The sequence below is a fragment of the Balaenoptera borealis genome (genome assembly GCF_965194805.1).
Source record: "Balaenoptera borealis genome assembly, chromosome: 13".
Lineage (NCBI taxonomy): Eukaryota > Metazoa > Chordata > Mammalia > Artiodactyla > Balaenopteridae > Balaenoptera > Balaenoptera borealis.
In genome coordinates this window covers 21,676,519-21,694,649 of record NC_138870.1, presented here as the reverse complement: position 1 = coordinate 21,694,649, position 18,131 = coordinate 21,676,519, and the positions used below count along the sequence as shown (strand labels likewise).

At 38.3% G+C, this 18,131-nt stretch overlaps 1 long non-coding RNA gene across 1 annotated transcript in view; it reads left to right on the top strand.

Moving 5' to 3' along the window:
- The first annotated feature begins 1,826 nt into the window (after positions 1 to 1,826).
- LOC309610000 overlaps positions 1,827 to 18,131 on the top strand; it is a 33,593-nt gene continuing 17,288 nt past the window's right edge. Inside the window, exon 1 of the long non-coding RNA XR_014233689.1 lies at positions 1,827 to 17,711. This is a non-coding gene — a long non-coding RNA (uncharacterized lncRNA). The remainder of the gene's footprint in view (positions 17,712 to 18,131) is intronic.

Below are 18,131 nucleotides of genomic sequence, written 5' to 3'. Positions count from 1 at the left end.
TAAATGGCAAATATTTCACCCCAGGGATCTGGCTAAAGCATTTGAAAATCTTGGGGCCAATTATGTGAAGTCTGGAGACTGTTGACAGGGTAGTCACAGCTATGTGGGTGCTGGAAAAGAATATGTCTTTTCTTTACACAAGCTTCCAGAACTAGTTCTCATGAATGCCTAAAATATTTGTTTTATAAAATCGTGTCAGGAGGTTTCTCCCCGCTTCGCTTTAAGAGAAACTATTGTCCTCTTGAGCTTCTTTTCAAATACAATTTGCTTCATGCTAGTGTGTGTTATTGGATATTTGTAGCAACTTCATAAATTCTTTCAAATTCTTCAGTTTAGCTATGTGATTTAAACCTTTTCCATTTAAAATGCAATTTTTAAAAAAAAGGGTGTACAAGAGAAATTTTATTTTACGTGTTCTTTTTGGTTGACCTTGTCAACCAAAAAGAACTATTTGAGTTCACCTTCCAAGGTCTGGGGGAGAGAATGCATGGAGACATTTTTCCTAAAGATCCTTGGGACTGGACATCTTACACATTTGTCCAAATGGGCCGATGGTCAAAGAACCTACGGGGATCCCAGAACCACTAAACAGACAGAGTTTTTAGGATGGGCACAGCCTATTCACGGCAGATGGGCTACAATAAGACCATTCATACCCAAATGCAGAAATTTGTGATCAGTCATAGACTCTTTGCTACTCGTCATGAATGTAACTTTATCATTTCTCTAGGCACCTGATAGGAAATCGTCTTACCATCCCAGGTACAGAGAATTTTCACACAGTTAAAATATGTGCTTTGAATGACAGGTATTGTGCAGAAGAATGTTACATTGTGAGGATTACTCTTCACAGCAAGGGGGACTCTGTGATTAGAGCCTGTTTAAAAAAAAGATTTCAGCTCCATCCTCCATCTTGGGAGATTATCTCTCTATCTATTCATATATCTACCTTTCTGTCTATCTTTATTCATGGATCACTTTCTCTGGGAGAAGTCATATCATAAGCAACCCAATGGAAAGGACAATGTGGTAAGGAACTAAACCTACTTGCCAATAGTCATATGGATGAGCTTGAAAGCAAATCCTTTAGCCCCAGTCAAGACTTCAGAGACTGCAGCCCTTACTGTTATCTAACTGCAACCTCATACAAAACCTTGAGCCAGAACCTCCCAACTAAGTCAATCCAGATTCCTGACCCTCAGAGATAATGCTGTTTGCTGTTTTAAGCTGCTAGATTTAGGGATGAATTGTTACACAGTGATAGATTATGAAGGCACAGTGGTATGGCTCTAAGAAATCTAAGAGGAATGTTAAATAGAGGAGAGAGACTTATATCTTACCAAAATCCCAGCTCATTCTCAGCACATCTTTTGATATCAGGGGCTTTTGGTTGGACCCTAGTTGAGAGATAAGATGGTGGATTAGCTTGTCCTCATCGAATCTTCCAACAAAGGAGGGAAGAAAATGCCTAGTGTGGATAATAGAAACTCAACTGGAGAGGACCAAGTGGAGTCAGGGTCCAAGCTGAGAGAAGCTTTTGGGAATCTATTCAAGAGTGGAAGGGGGGCTTCCCTGGTGGTACAGTGGTTGGGGGTCCGCCTGCCAATGCAGGGGACACGGGTTCGAGCCCTGGTCTGGGAGGATCACACATGCCGCGGAGCAGCTAGTCCTGTGCGCCACAGCTACTGAACCTGCGCTCTAGAGCCCGCGAGCCACAACTACTGAGCCCGTGTGCCACAATTACTGAAGCCCGCGTGAGCCTAGAGCCCGTGCTCCACAACAAGAGAAGCTACTGCAATGAGAAGCCTGCACACCTCAGTGAAGAGTAGCCCCCACTCGCCACAACTAGAGAAAGCCCACGCACAGCAACAAAGACCCAACACAGCCAAAAATAAATAAATAAAATAAATAAATTAAAAAAAAAAAGAGTGGAAGGAATTACCTACCAACATGCAGGAGTAATAGGTTAATAGAGAAACTTGCTTCTCACAAATCTCCCTCTTCAAAAGGGAGAGGAAAATGACCATTCAAGACAAGAAGGGGCTCAACTTGTTTTTCACAAGCAGAGTCAGAGATCATATAGGGGAGGGGGGCCTGAGAGCTAGGTATTAATGGTGATCTTCTCCAAATAATCTTTTTGCTTTCTGGGGAAAAGAAGAGCACAGAAGTCCACGAATAGCTTCAAGTCAGAGGGAAGCAGGGAAATGGGGACCCAGGGAAAGGGGACTTTAAAAATCTTAACACTAAGAAGTCATTCTCTTACTTGATTAACTAAAATTTCTAAATGTCATATTTCCATGCGACTGAGGTAAACCAAACAGCCAACTGGGTTACATGTCTTGCTCTGGGAAACCTAACCAGCTAAATAGAATACTCTGTAGAAGAAATTGCCTGACAAAATTTACCCCAGCAGAAGCATGTAGCATGCTCTGATAAATAGAGGGTAGGGTAGATAATGATTGCATCCTGAGAAGTCCAGTGGATCCCAGGAAATAGTACTGATGGTCATGGTAGTAAGGCTGACTCTGAGATCTCAATAAAAGACACTAGTTTAGGAAAGTTTCCCAGAAGAGCAGAATCTTTCTGAGCCCTTTTCTCTTGGGGATGGTGATAAACAGTGAGAGGTACATTGGAGGCAAGGGGAAAAAGTCGTTGAAGATTGAACTATAGACCAAATTATTCTGCCAGTGCCATCCCCAACCAAAGGTTATCCCAGCAGGAGATAAGAGAAATTGAGAAATGAGACACTAAATAATAATCTGTAGGATATCCTAAGAGGAAAAGCAAATGATGAGAAAAAGTTAGTGACAAGTGTCCTTCTAGCATCAAAATGTAAATTCTAGATTTACTCTTGGGAATTCCCTGGCGGTCCAGAGGTTGGGGCTTGGCACTTTCACTACTGGGCCCTGGGTTCAATCTTTGGTCAGGGAATTAAGATCTCACAAGCCACACAGTGCAGCCAAAAAAAAAAAAAAAATTAGATTTATTATTAGGGAAAGTAGCATCATGTTACAGGATTCCTCATCTACTTTTCACATTTGCTAGCCAATAATTTACTTAGACTATAGACAAAGTAATTCATTGATTATATTATAGAACAATAGGAGTTACACAGTGTTGAGAGGGAAATAAAAAGTAGTCTACAAACAGTACATGCAATATAATTCTAATTTTGTTTCTTAAAAGTATGTATGTTAGACGCAGGGCCAAGATGGCAGAGTAGGAAGACCCTGAGCTCACCTCCTCCCACGGGCACACCAAAATTGTGACTATTTACAGAGTAACTATCCATGAAAGCAACCTGGAGACTAGCACAAAAGATCCTCTACAGCTAAAAATGTAAGAAGGAACCACAACAAGATGGGTAGAGGGGCGGAGATGCAGTGTATGTAGGACCCCTACCTCTGGGTATGCAACCCACAAATGGGAGGATAATTACAATTACAGAAGTTCTCCCCAAGAAGCATGAGGTGCAGACCCTCATTGGGCTCCCCTGCCTGGGAGCACTGCTCATCGAAAAGACGAGCCCCAAGAATGTTTGGCTCTGAAGGCCGAAAGAGCTTGCTTTTGGGAGACCCAGAGGGCTGTGGGAAACAGAGATTCCACTCTTAAAGGGCACACACAAAAGAGATGCTTGAAAACTCAGGGCAGAAGCAGTAATTTGAAAGGAGTCTGGGTCAAACACACTTGCTGGTCTTGGAGAACCTCCTGCAGAGCCAGAATGCAATTGAAACTTACCCTGGAGACATAGACGCTGGCAGCAGCCATTTTGGGGAGTACATCCCACAACAAGGACACTTGTGCTCATCAATGCCATTTGGGAATCATCCCTCTAGGTTATTAGTCCCGGGACCTGGCTTTGCCTACAACCCATCGGCACCAGTCCTGGGATGTCCCAGGCCAGACAGCTAGCTGGAACACAGCCCAACCCACCAGCAGTCCGGCTGCTCTAGGACCCCCTCGTCCCCCAGCCAATCTGGGACCTGGTGCCACCCACCAGGGGTGGGCACCAGCCCCAGGATCCCCTGGGCCCTAGCCCCACCCATTAACATGATGACACCAGCTCCAGAACCTACAGGCCCTGCAGCCAAAGACCCCAGGATATGACTCCACCCACCAGCAAGCAGACACCAGCCTTGGGACCACTGAGGCCTCGCATCCAGCTGGGTCTGGACATGGTACACTCACCAGCAGGCCAACACAAGCTCCAGGACCCCATGGGCCCTGACCCTGCCCACCTGCAGGCCAACACCAACCCCTGAACCCTTAGGGCCCTGCAATCAGAAACACTGGGACCTGGATCTACCCATCAGTGGGCCAATACTAGCTTCAGGGTCTAGCCTCACCCACTAGTGGGTGGGCACAAGCACAGGGACACCCTGTGCCCTGGCAGGCTTACACAAGCTCCAGGACACCTTGGGCACCTCAGCCAGCCTTGTCAGGATCCAGCTCTATCCACCAAGGGGCAATCACCAGCTCCAAGTCACCCCAGACCCTCTAGCCATTCATGTCAGGAACTGACCCTGCCAACCAGCAGGCAAACACCAGCCCCATGGTCTCCCCGGGCCAGGGACCTGCACATCAGCAGGCTGACACTAGCTCCAGGACCCCTAGTCCCATAGCCAGCTACTGTGGGATCTCACTCTGGCTACCACTAGGCTAGCACTAGCCCTGGAACCTCCTGGGACTCTGTAGCCAGTCACCTCATGCCCAGCTGTGAACCAGAACTAAACCAGGACTCCTGCAGCCAGCAGAGCCAGAATCTGACCCCAGCCACCAGTAGCTGGCAGCCTATGTACAAAGCAGGGCCTGGAAACCAACTAGACTGGGAGCCAGCCACGGCTACCAGCACACCCACGGTAGTCAGCCCACACAGAAGGGTACCCTTAAATGACATAGCCCAACAGTAGATTAGATAATATGGAAGAATATATCAGCAAACTAGAAGACACAGTGGTTGAAATCACTCAAGCTCACAGAAAAAAGAATTTTAAAAAATGGAGAATTTGAGAGATCTCTGAGACAACATCAAATTTACTAACATTCATATTATAGGAGCCCCAGAGGGAGAAGAGAGAGAGAGAGAGAGAAAAGGGCAGAAGACATATTTGAAGGCATAATAGCTGAAAACTTCCCTAACCTGGGAAAGGAAACAAACATCCAGGTCTAGGAAGCACAGAGTCCCAAAAAGAAACAACTCAAAGAGGACCAGAGCAGGACACATGGTAATTTAAATGGCAAAAATTAAAGATAAAGAAAGAATATTAAAAGCAGCAAGGGAAAAACAAAAAGTTACATACAAAAGAACTCTCTTAAGGCTGTTAGTGGACTTTTCAGCAGAAACTTTGCAGGCCAGATGGAAGTGGATGATATATTTAAAGCAATAAAAGGGAAAAGCCTCAAACCAATAATATTCTACCTGGCAAGGCTATCATTCAGATATGATGGAGAGATCAAAATTTTACAGACAAGCAAAAGCTAAAACAGTTCAGCACCACCAAACCAGCTCTACAAGAAATATTAAAGGGACTTCTCTAAACAGAAAAGAAAAGGCCACAACTAGAAGTATGAAAGGAAGAAGCTCATTGGTAAAGTCAAATATACAGTAATGGTCAAGTAGGAAATTTAAAAAATAAAAGTAGTAAAATCATCTATATCCACAATAAATAGTTAAGGGATACACAAAACAAAAGGGTGTAAAATATAATGTCAAAAACAGTAAAGGTGGAGAGAGGAGTGAAAATGCAGGGTTGTTAAAATGCATTTGAGGGGCTTCCCTGGTGGCGCAGTGGTTGAGAGTCTGCCTGCCAATGCAGGGAACACGGGTTCAAGCCCTGGTCTGGGAGGATCCCACATGCCGTGGAGCAGCTAGGCCCGTGAGCCACAATTACTGAGCCTGTGCATCTGGAGCCTGTGCTCCGCAACAAGAGAGGCCGCGATAATGAGAGGCCCGTGCACCGCAATGAAGAGTGGCCCCCGCTTGCCACAACTAGAGAAAACCCTCGCACAGAGACGAAGACCCAACACAGCAATAAATAAATAAGTAAATAAATAAATAAACCCAAAGTTTAAAAAAAAAATGCATTTGAACTTAAGAGATTAGAAAATTTAAAAATATATATTATATATGTAACTCATGGTAACAACAAAGCAAAAATTTATAATAGACACACCCAAAAAAGAGAAAGAAATCCAAACATAACACTAAAGATAGACATCAAATCACAAGAGAAGAGAGTAAAAGAAGAAATGAGCAAAAGAACCACAAAAACAACCCCAAAACAATTAACAAAATAGAAACAAGTACATACCTCTCAATAATTACTTTAAATGTAAATGAACTAAATTCTCCAATTGAAATATGTAAAGGGGTGAATGGATACAAAAACAGAACCCATATATATGCTACCTACAGGAGGTTCTTTTCAGATCTAAAGACATACACACACACAAAGTGAGGGGATAGAAAAAGGTATTCCATGCAAATAAAACTGAAAAGAAAGCCAGGAAATACTTACATCAGACAAAATGGACTTTAAAACAAGGACTGTAACAAGAGACAAAGAAGGACATTACATAATGATAAAGGGATCAACCCAAGAAGATATAACAATTGTAAATATATATGCATGCAACATAGGAGCACCTAAATACATAAAGCAAATATTAAGAGACATAATGGGAGAAATTAACAGTTACACAATAATAGTGGGGAACTTTAACACTCCACATACATCAGTGGACAGATCATCCAGACATAAAATCAATAGGGAAACACTGGCCTTAAATGACACATAAGACCAAATGAACTTAATATATATATATACAGAATATTGCATACAAACCTGCAGAATGCACATTCTTTTCAAGGGCACATGGAGCATTCTCCAGTATAGATCACGTGCTAGGCCACACACACACACACAAAAGTCTCAGTAAATTAAATTTAAGAAGATTGAAATTATATCAAGCATCTTTTACAAATACAATGCTATGAGACTAGAAATCAAATACAAGAAAAAAAAAACTGCAAAAACACACAGACATGGATGCTAAACAATATTCTACTAAACAACCAATGGGTCACTGAAGAAATCAAAGAAGAAACAAAAAAAATACCTGGAGACAAACACAGGTATTTTTTGTTTTGAAAACAAAAATGCAATGACCAAAAATCTATGGGATGCAGCAAGAGCAGTTCTAAGAGGGAAGTTTATAGTGAGACAAGCCTACCTCAGGAAACACGTAAAGTCTCAAGTAAACAACCTAACCTTACACCTAAAGGGACTATAAGAAAGAAGACAAAACAAAATGCAAAGTTAGTAGAAGGAAAGAAATCATAAAGATCAGAGCAGAAATAAATGAAATAGAGACAAAAAAAATAGAAAAGATCAATGAAATTAAGAGCAGGTTCTTTAAAAAATAGACAAAATTGTAAACCTTTAGCCAGAGTCATCGAGAAAAAAAGAGAGAGGGTCCAAATCAATAAAATTGGAATGAAAAAAGAGAAGTTACAACCGACACCACAGAAATACCAAGAATCAGAAGAGATTACTATGAACAATTATATACCAATAAAATGGACAACTGAGAAGAAATGGAAAATTTCGTAGAAATGTATAATCTCCCAAGACTGATTCAGGAAGAAATAGAAAATAGGAACAGCCCAAATACAGTAATGAATTTGAATCAGTAATTTAAAAAAACTCCCAACCAACAAAAGTCCAGGACTAGAAGTCTTCACAGGTGAATTCTACCAAACATTTAGAGAAGAGTTAACACCTATTCTTCTCAAACTATTCCAACAAATTGCAGAGGAAGGAATGCTTCCAAACTCATTCTACAAGGCCACTAATCACCCTCATATCAAAACTGGTCAAAGATATCACAAAAAAAGAAAATTACAGGCCAATATCACTCATGAACATAGATGCAAAAATCCTCAACAAAATATTAGCAAACTGAATTTGACAACACATTAAAAGAATCATACACCATGATCAAGTGGGCTTTATCCCATGGGTGCAAGGATAATTCAATATCCACAAATCAATAAATGTGATACACCACATTAATAAATTGAAAAATAAAAATCATATGATCATCTCAATAGATGCAGAAAAAGTTTTGAGAAAATTCAACTTCCTTTTATGATAAACACTCTCCACAAACTGGGTATGGAGGGAACATACCTCAACATAATAAAGGCTACATATGATGAGCCCACTGCTAACCTCATACTCAGTGGTGAAAACCTGAGAGCATGTCCTCTAAGATCAGGAACAAGACAAGGATGCCCACTTTCATGATTAATTCAACATAATACTTGAAGCCCTGGCCACAGCAATCAGACGAGAAAAAGAAATAAAAGGAAATCAAATTGGAAAGGAAGAAGTAAAATTGTCGCTGTTTGCAGATGACACAATAGAAAATCCTACATAGAAAAATCTAAAGACACCACCAAATAACTTCTAGAACTCATCAATGAATTTACTCATAGGTAAAGTTTCAGGGTACAAAATTAATATAGAGAAATCAGTTGTGTTTCTCTACACTAAGAATGAACTATCAGAAAGAGAAATTAAGAAAAACAATCCCATTTACAATTGCATCAAAAAGAAAAAAATACCCAGGAATAAATCTAACTAAGAGGTAAAAACTATACTCTGATAAGACACTGGTGAAAGGAACTGAAGATGACACAAACAGATGAACAGGTATACTGTGATCATGGATTGGAGGAATTAATACTGTTAAAATAACTACACTACCCAAGGCAATCTACAGACTCAATGCAATCCCTATCAAAATACCAATGGCATTACTCACAGAACTAGAACAAGTAATTCTGAAATTTGTATGGAAACACAAAAGACCCTGAATAGCCAAAATAATCTTAAGAAAGAGGAACAAAATAGGAGATATCACGCTCTCTGATTTCAAACTATGTTACAAAACCACAGTAATCAAAACAATATGGTACTGGCACAAACAGACACATAGATCAATGGAACAGAATAGAGAGGCCAGAAATAAATCCACACTTATATGGGCAATTAAACCACAACAAAAGAGACAAAAGTATACAATGCAGAAAAGACAGCCTCTTCAAGAGATGGTATTGGGCAAACTGGACAACTACATGCAAAAGAATCAAACTGGACTGCTTTCTCACACAATATACAAAAATAAATTCAAAATGGATTAAGACTTAAATGTAAGACCTGAAACCATAAAACTTCTAGAAGAAAACATAGGTAGTATGTCCTTTGGCAGCAGTCTTAACAATATTTTTTTGAATACGTCTCGTTAGGCAAGGGAAACAAAAGCAAAAATGAACAAATGGGACTAGATGAAACTAAAAAGCTTTTGTACAGTGAGGACAACTATCAACAAAAAGGAAAGGCTGCCTATCGAATAAGAGAAGATATCTGCAAATGCTATATGCAACAAGGGGTTGATATCCAAAATATATAAAGAACTCAAACAACTTAATCAAAAAAATTTTTTAAATGGGCAGAGGACCTGAATAGACAGTTTTCCAAAGACGGCATAAAGATGGCCAACAGGTACATGAAAAGATGCTCAACATCACTACTTATCAGGGAAATTCATGTCAAAATCACAGTGAGATATTACCTCATGCCTGTCAGAATGGCTATTATCGAAAAGACAAAAAATAACAAGTGTTGGTGAGGATGTGGAGAAAAGGGAACCCTGTGCACTGTTGGTGGACATGTGAATTGGTGCAAACACTTTGGAAAAGAGTATGGAGATTCCTCAAAAAAATTAAGATGGAACTACCCAACCATTCCACTTCTGGGTGGAAAACAAAAACACTAATTCGAAAAGATACATGCACCCCTATGTTCATTGCAGCATTTATTTACAAGAGCCAAGATATGAAAGCAACATAAGCACCCATCAATAGATAAATGCATGATGAAGATATGATATATATATATATATATATATATATATATATATCATGAAATATTACTCAGCCATAAAAAAGAATGAAATCTTGCCATTTTCGACAATATAGATGGACCTAGAGGGTATTATGCTAAGTGAAATAAGTCAGACAGAGAAAGATAAATACTGTATGATTTCACTTATGTGTGAAATCTAAAAAACAAAACAATTGCACAAACATAACTATACAGAAACAAAGTCATAGATACAGAGAACAAATAGGTTGTTGCCAGAGAGGAAGATGGTGAAGGGAGGAGAGAAATAGGTGAGGGAAGTTAAGAGGTACAAACTTTCAGTTACAAAATAAATGGGTCACAGGTATAAAATTTATAGTGTGGGAATATAGTCAATAATTATGTAATATCTTTGTATGGTAGCAGATGACAATTAGACTTATGGTGATCATTTTGAAATGTATAGAAATATTGAATCACTGTGTGTGTACCAGGAACTAACAGTGTTATAGGTCAATTATACTTCAAAAACAAACAAGTAAACAAAGTCACAGAAAAAGAGATCAAATTTGTAGCTACCAAAAGTGGGGGGTGAGGGAAGGCAGAATTAGATGAAGGCAATCAGAAGGTACAAACTTCCAATTAAGATAAAAAGTACTTGACATGTACAACATGACAAATATAATTAACACTGCTGTATGTTAGGGATGTGCTGGAGTTGATTTGTAACAGTCATTTGCTCCTAGTGAGCAAGCAAGAATGCAGCTAGAGTTTTTAGAAGTTTAGGAGAAGTTGCCAGAGTGTTTACAAGGAACCCTGGATGCTTCTCAAATCTGGTGGAATCTTTATTCAGCACAGGTGGTATCATATGTAGCTGTACATGCCTATGGAAACTTAGTGAGGCCCATGTTCAACAGGGAACATGCTGGGTTATTGCTTTATTTACATATCCTTCTGTATAACTTTCCATATCCTTTGCCATTCCAAAAAATTTTTGAGGTGATTTATTGGCTTAGTATATATACTCTACAAACTTAAATCCCCTATTGCACTGTATTTTGCCTGGTCTTGTGTGTGCAGAACAGAAATGAGGCCAGAGGAGGTATGGGAATATTAATCAGCTGAGGAAATTCTATACAAGCATCAAAGTTGGAAATACTTGCAAAATATCCTTCCACTCCTGGCTGAGGGCATAAAGGGACAAGTGGGAGCTTTATGGATTTTTATCCCAAAGTACCATCACCTGCTCCTCCATAATTGTAAAATTCTGTACTACTTCAAGCAATGAGGAAAGATTTGTGACTAAAATAAATACAAATAATTTTGCATTAAAAATTGATATTAGTATGCTGTAATGGAGATTAAGCAGAATTTGGTATCAAAATACCTGAATTCAAGTTTGCCAAAACACCCCATATTTCTATTGATACATCTCCATTTCTTAATCTACAAAGCTTCAAGTTTTTGGAGGTAGGGAAAGAGTTCTTATAAACAAATAAAACAAACAAAATCAATAACCATAAAGGGAAAGACTGATAAATTGGACTACATTAAAATTAAGAACTTTTTATCAGAACACATCAAGAAGTGAAAAAGCAAGCCATAAACCAGAATAAAACAAGCTGTAATATAAATAAATGACAAAGAACTCATATCCAAAATACATGAAGAACACCTACCAATCAATAAGAAAGACACATAATCCAACAGAAAAAAATGGACAAGGGATTTCAACAGATACTTCACAAGAAAAGATATCCAAATAGCAATAAACACATGAAAAAGTGCTCAATCCCATTGCTAGTAACCAAAAAAATTCAAATTAAAGTGAGATAGTCCTACACACCCACCAGAAAGGATAAAATTAAAGACCAACAATTGCAATATGATAGTGAATAGCAAGAAAAACAAGAACATTTGTATGCCGTTGACAAGGGTATAAATTGGTATAACCAAATGAAAACAATTTGGCATTACCTAGTAAGCACATATTTTGTGACCAAACAATTTCAGTACCAAGTATATTTACCCTAACTTATGCACATGTGCACTCCAGGACACATGTATAAGAAAGTTCATAAAAACATTATTTGCATTAGCTAACCTGAAAACAATCCAAATTTCCATCAACAGTAAATGGATAAATAAGTTGTGGGGTATTCACTCAATGAAAATACTTCATTGCAATGAAAATGAATGAGCTACAGCTGGAAACAACATTGGTAAAACTCAAAAACATCTTGAGTGAAAGAAGCCATGCACAAAGGAAAATAGAGTTTTCTTTACTCTGTTATTTCTATTTTCTGTATAAATCAAGTTAAACAAACAAACAAAAATCATAGTATTTAGGGATGCATAGATGGGTAGTAAAACTATAAAGAGAAGAAAGAAAATGATGGCCATAAAGTCAGGCCATAAAAGTGGTCAGCTGGGCAGTAGAGGTTAGGGTGAGAGTTGAGGAAGGCATGAGGGGATTTGGGGATCTGACAATGGTTCTTGATCTGGAGATGGTTACACACGTGATTATGTTAATTCCTTGAGCTACATGTTTTGCATGCTTTATTGTATGTGTGTTATATTTCATAATAAAGGAGTTACATTTTATTTTAAAGGACCTAATTCTATCAGCTCTATCTATATCAAATGTCTAAGTTAAATGCGAAATTAAAGGCATTTTAAAACTATAATATACCATATATTTATACTATTGTTGTTTCTATCAATAACAATAGGCAAATACCTATAAAGAACCAAAGAGCCATTCTTAACAATGCCAATACTAGAATAACATATCCTCAATTGAAAAATCACATTTCTAAGGGCAGAATGGCTACCAGCTGAAAACTCTGTTAAAATAAATTCATCCTGTCTAGACCAACTCAGCATCAAAACTGAAAACAGATGACTTAGCTATTTCCTTTTCTTTTTAAATATGACTAGTAATGCTCATTGATATGACTTTGGGGCTAAATATGTGAAAATTAAGTTAGAAAACTCAAGGTAAGACTTGAAAATCAAGGAGAAAAATTCTAATTGAAGATCTAGAAGCATAATTTAAATTATGTTTCTTCCAATTTCTTGTGCATAGTTGAGGTTTATTTTAAACAATTACCATTTATTACTATTGATAACATCTATGATAAGATTAGTAATAATAAATAGTGCTGAATTTCAGGGGATGTTTTATTTAATATCATTCTCTTTGTGAACTTAATGAGGACCTTTTCTTCAATTATCAGTACCCTACCATGTCTGCAATCTGTTACCTATTATTATTAATAAATTATTAATAAATTACTACTTTCATTATACTATTCTCTCTTCAGTGATTTAGTGTCATCCATAAAGACAGGAGTTTTTATGGGAGAAATCATTTATATATCTCCTTGGGATTTTGTGTATCTCCTAGGAATAATCCTCAACTTCCCCCTTTCTCACTCCACAAATAGTCAGCTGGCGTGGTTAAGAATCCGCCTGCCAGTGCAGGGGACACGGGTTCGATCCCTGGTCCTGGAAGATCCCACATGCCGTGGAGCAATTAAGCCCGGCGCCACAACTCCTGAAGCCCACACGCCTAGAGCCCGTGCTCTGCAACAAGAGAAGCCACCGCAATGAGAAGCCCGTGCGCTGCAACGAAGAGTAGCCGCTGCTCGCCACAACTAGAGAAAACCTGCGCGCAGCAACGAAGATCCAGCGCAGCCAAAAATAAATTAATTAATTTTAAAAAAATAATATAATCAGTCACCTGGTCCTCCTGATTTTACTTTTGTCTCTTTATTTAAAAGCTCTGGATTCTGTATTTTCTTCTTTCTCACTGGCAATGATTTTCGTTCCCTCCTAGGAGTTATTAAAAAGACATCCTAACTGGCTCTTCTGCTTTTAATCTCTCTCTCCTCTAATTCATTCTTCATGTGAAACACTTTCCAAAACAAGGTTTGATTGTGTCAGTCCCTTTCCCTGAAATCCTGATGGCTCATTTCAGCTTCTAGTTTTATCTCCTGCCACCAATCCCTCCCCCCACGTCCCCTGGACTCCAGAGATAACTTATGCTACAATTACACTGAACCTTTGGGCATTGTCCCAACCCAGCCTTCCTGTGCCTGTGTAAGCTTCCCATTTCTTTCCACTGGCACACAGTAGGCATTCAATAAGTGCACATTGGCTGTAAGGCTGTTAGACCTTTATGGAGAGGCTTCTGGCTCCCCCAGGCATTTAATTGCTTTCTGCTTTGGGCTCCCAAAGTGACTTGGTTCCCGTCCTGATGATTGTTTTGTAAGTCTGCAGTCTTTCTTCAAGAATAGCAGCCCCATTTTATTGATCTTTGTATCTGAATAATACCTAGTACCTGAATAGTACTATATATATTTATTTATCAGTGCCCAATAAAATGTAACTCTTCTTATTTTTCTAATTTTTATGAACGATAAAAACAATGGTAGCAAATGAATAAGGAAACTCCTTTGAGGGGCCTGGCAATGGCCACTGCTAGAGAATTGACCCTTTCATTTAAGACTTTCAACTCCATGGACATTCAGTAAATGACAATTAGACATTTCCTCTGTGCCAGGTGCTGGAACACAACGAATCATAATCCCATTTTCATAGCTCTTTACACCTGGTGGAATAATGGACCTACCATGATTGGGTCTGAGAAAAATATTTCCTATTTGCCTTCACTCATAGGAGATGCCTGGAATATCCTATGCAGAAAGGATCAGCTTTTCTTTCTCTACCTTAGCCTTTAAAATAATTCCTTTCATCATAAAGGCTCATACAAGCATTTCTCAGCTTCTCTGTCACTTGACCTGAGGTTTTCAAAGTATCCCCAGAAGAATCTGATTTGAAAAAAGAATCTTCAGTTGTGATGATGTGAAATTGATCCTCAGTCACATGTTCTCCTTTCTCAGACAGCAATACTAACCACGATCCTATTAAGTGGCGCCAATTATGTTTGAGAGTCCATCATGTGACCATGGGGCTATCTAGCCCCATTTGAATGAAATCCTTTAGATTTACAGGCCATCTAGAAAGTAAAAAATCACACACCATCAAGTAAGCTTTACTCTTTGCAATCAGCTCTTAGGGTGAGCTATTCAAGACACGATGCTAAGGTATTCCTTTTGTTTAAGAAAATAATTTTCTTCCCTTCTAATGTAATCGATTTCACATATTTTTTTGCCCTAACAAAAAGACTTTAAGGAAAGTCTTTATGTTAATTATTAAACACACACATATTAAATTCTCATCTTCCAGACCAGGTTGAGAATGAAAGGCAAACATTCGGGTTAATTATATTCCTACGTATGTCGTTCATAGATGGTCAGCGTTCCAAGATTGAGTTGATAAAATCTATATAACATTATAAATACATTGATATAGTTTAGCCTAGCCTCAGGAAGAATGAGTTAATAGCTAACTTTAGATACCACCCCACATTGCCTGAAATTCTCTTCATTTTGTCACATTTCTAAACTTGAACAAATCCAAGTTTTATTTCAATTAACAAGTTCTACATTGAGAACATGGACACTTCAAGGGGCCCAGTCATTCTCCGCTTAGTACCATTCAGTATCGGATTGGTTGTCTCCTGGAAACATTCCAGTGAAAATTAGCATCAGATGGATTTTCCCCTAGAATCCAGTTGAAAACAGAGGCAGTCAGATAATGAAAGTTTTAATGAATAATGAGCTAGAAGTAGTGGCGAAGTAGAGGGAGGAACACTGTAGAGGGTAGACTGGATCGTTTCTAGTGAAGGGCTTTGTGATACCAAAGGAAAATATGAGAATATCCAGTACTCAGAGGAAAGGCTACTTTTAGCAGCAAAATTGGCTTTGAATTCCAGTAGACTACAAACACAGAGTTCAGCTCCACTTCTCTGTAATCTCTTGCCTTTGTCTTTCTCTGCGTGTTGGCTTCACCTGCAGCCTAGTAAAGAAGGCTGTAACAACTCCAGATGCCAATTCCAGATACAACACAACAATATCCAAAGGAAGATGGCACGGTCTCTTCCTGTGTCACTGCAGGAGGGCCAAACCTTCTCCCGAAGCCCCCAAACTTCCCCATTATGCCGTTTTGGTTGGAATTATGTCACAAATGGGTGCCAAAATCAATCTCTGGCCAGGGGAGTGAGAACGCCATGAATGCCTTAGATCAATCAGAATTTAGCCCCTGAAGCTGGAAGTAGAGCCAATATCCCTTGAAGCACCTAGCCCCATGGAGGAGGATGGATACCTAAAAAAGTGGGGGTCTGTTAGGCAGAAAAGTCAAGGAAATTGGTTATTGATTATGCAACCAGTGTCTGCTTGGTAAAGGATACACAATTCTACAAAGTGAAAGAGAGGGGAAGACACAAGAGGGGGAGGGCTCCAAATACAAAATTCATTAGCTTCAAACTTTTGCCTAGAGTTCAACTCTGGTTTTACATTTATTTTTAATTAATATCCATTATAATTTTACACCAGTCACAGAAACACTTGTCAATAGAGATCTTCTATTTGCCAAGTACCTGTTAATAGAAACAGTCTATTAATAGAATTATTGAATATACTAACTAGGACATGATGCTTCCTTTTCCCAACCGAAGCTAGTATAAAACAACTAATTTTTGCGATAATGGTTTCACAGACAAAATACTACATGTGCCCTGTAATTTAATGAAAAGGTAACTTGATACATGCATGGATCCCTAATATTTTGTGATTTAGTGCTGAGGAGATTATATGTTGTTTAATTTAATATTTAGATGCATAGTCATTAGTTGTGTTTTCTAGTATTCTGGTATCATGGCTGTTATTTATTCATTCATTTATTTATTCAAATAGTATTTATTATCTATATATTTTATACCCGGCACTAAGCAAAACTCTAAGAATACAAAATTTGGCAAAAACTGAAAGAATTCTTGTGAACAAATAGATGTTTTACATAGTAGGTTTAGAAGGGTTTTTTTTAACTTTTTATTTTATATTGGAGTATAGTTGATTAACAATGTTGTGTTAATTTCAAGTGTACAGCAAAGTGATTCAGTTATACATATACACGTATCTATTCTTTTTCAAATTCTTTTCTCATTTATGTTGTTATATAATATTGAGCAGAGCTCCCTGTGCTATACAGTAGGTCCTTGTTGTACACACTACTATATTTAAAATGGATAACCAACGAGGATGTAGGTTTAGAAGATTTAATCTCTTGAGGGATACCCATATTTTTAAAATCATCCAAATGTAAACAGACTGCAAGAAGTAAGAAAGAAAGAAAAAAATTTTTAAATAGCCGAATTTTATTCAAAGGGAGAAATGGTCTGGTACGTAAATAATATGGTGTTTTAAGAATTATTTTCGGGACTTTCCTGGCAGTCCAGTTGTTAGGACTCGGCACTTTCACTGCCATGGTCCTGGGTTCAATCCCTGGTTGGGGAGTTAGGATTCCGAGGAACAGCCAAAAAAAAAAAAGAAAGTATTATTTTCTTAAAAGCTTCTTGTGGAGGTGAATTTGCATTTTGGAGGAAGCTATTGGGAAATATAAGTCTCTCAGTCCCTGTTGCCTTATCTCCATAGATGGTAAACACTTAATGTGTTCAAACTGATGATAACATCGACCATTATACCTTTGCAAAGAGTTATCTCATTATCAAATGTGAATAGAATAATGAAAGGGGGGAAGACTCACAGAATCTGACAAATATATGCCTGTCCGGCTAACGAAGCATACATTTTAAAGAATTATATTTGTGTTTCATAAAATGTAGGAATTTTGACCGTCAACACCTTGGAGGCAGAGGCTTTTTTTTTTTTTTTCCCCCACGGGTTTTTTAAAGTAATTTATTATTTTTTTTCACACACACACACACACACACACACTGTATTTTATTTTTACAAGAGATAAATAGACTGACACCAAGCATTGTACATGGATGACCACAACAAAAGCAACAATGATTGCAATTACCAAACATGAAACACACTCATACTATGTCATAATATTGACATTCAGTCCAGTAATCCTCCACTGTAACAGCTCCTTTACTTTGCAGTGAAAATTGATTTGTATATTCTTTGCCTCTGAGTCCTTGTGGGATTTTTTTTCTTTAATTCAGACAGAAAGTCACAAAAATTATACTCATCCTCATCAGTTCACTCAGTCCCATGTAATTAATTTTTTTTTTCATCTTGATCTTTTGTTAGCACTTTTATGAGTTCA